Here is a 1,186-nt window from a genome sequence, read left to right on the forward strand (position 1 = left end):
TCAGAGATCGAATGTATGCAGAAACGATTCCAAATTTCAAGGATCGTGAAGGCTAATGATGATGGATGCGTTGACAGAGTTTATAGCCTAAATTATAGAAGATTCTATTTTGGAAATGACATATAAAAAGATGTTTCCTCTAAAGAAATATACTCTCCAAGAATTGCCAAATTTGAAGACGCTCCTGCTAGAGAGAATAAATATACACTTGTGAGATTTAGATAATTGTTGAGAGTTTTTCTTTGCACGCACTCAAGAGTGTTCTTGTAACTTTCCTCTATCAATCAATACAGCTGGCTTGTTCAACATATTAATCTTATTTATGTTTTGTTCATTTATGTTAACCATCTAAATCATAGTTACTACTTCCACTCATCTATTGACTTAAGTGTGATTATTAGAACATTAGAAGATTTTGGGTTCTTACAATACTAACATGCAAATCTTTCGTCTAACTTGGGTATAGGGGCGAAAGACTAATTGAACCTCCTAGTAACTGGTTCCCTCCGAACATTGTTCATATCTATTCCCGACGGCTCACGCAAAGTTTCCTATAATTCTCTTAAGGTAGCCAAATGCCTCGTCATCTAATTAGTGATACGCATGAATGGATTAATGAGATTCCCATTGTCTCTGTCTACTACCCAGGGAAAACACAGCCAAGGGAACGAGACAGTGTCACAATAGTAACTCAACCTAGTACGAGAGGAACCATTGATTCGCACAATTGGTCATCGCCCTTGGTTTATAATTCGATGGCTCGAAGTGATCAATCGGGCACGGATTTGGATGAAACTTTGATGTACTCAATGAGTATATAGCTTTGGCAGACAGGCCCGGGAAATCTTAATATCGGGTTGAAATCATGCAAGATTGATTAGGGACTTTTCATGATGTGATAACTGGGTCCTGGTTATCACCTGAGGTAATTAATACGTGATTATTTGCTACATGATTTCATGATGGCATGATAAATTGATATATTTGATCATGCAAGAATGTGAATTTTTGTGCAAAAATATGTATACACTACGTGAATATATATATATATATATATATATATATATATATATATATATATATATATATGCATGCATGAATTGGTATACTTTGCATACATATGTTGAATATATATGCATGATATATGCATGAATGAGTAGTGTGAATGTATGCATGTGAAGGAGGC

Source organism: Cynara cardunculus (assembly GCF_001531365.2).
Source record: "Cynara cardunculus var. scolymus isolate 2C chromosome LG 12, CcrdV1, whole genome shotgun sequence".
NCBI lineage: Eukaryota > Viridiplantae > Streptophyta > Magnoliopsida > Asterales > Asteraceae > Cynara > Cynara cardunculus.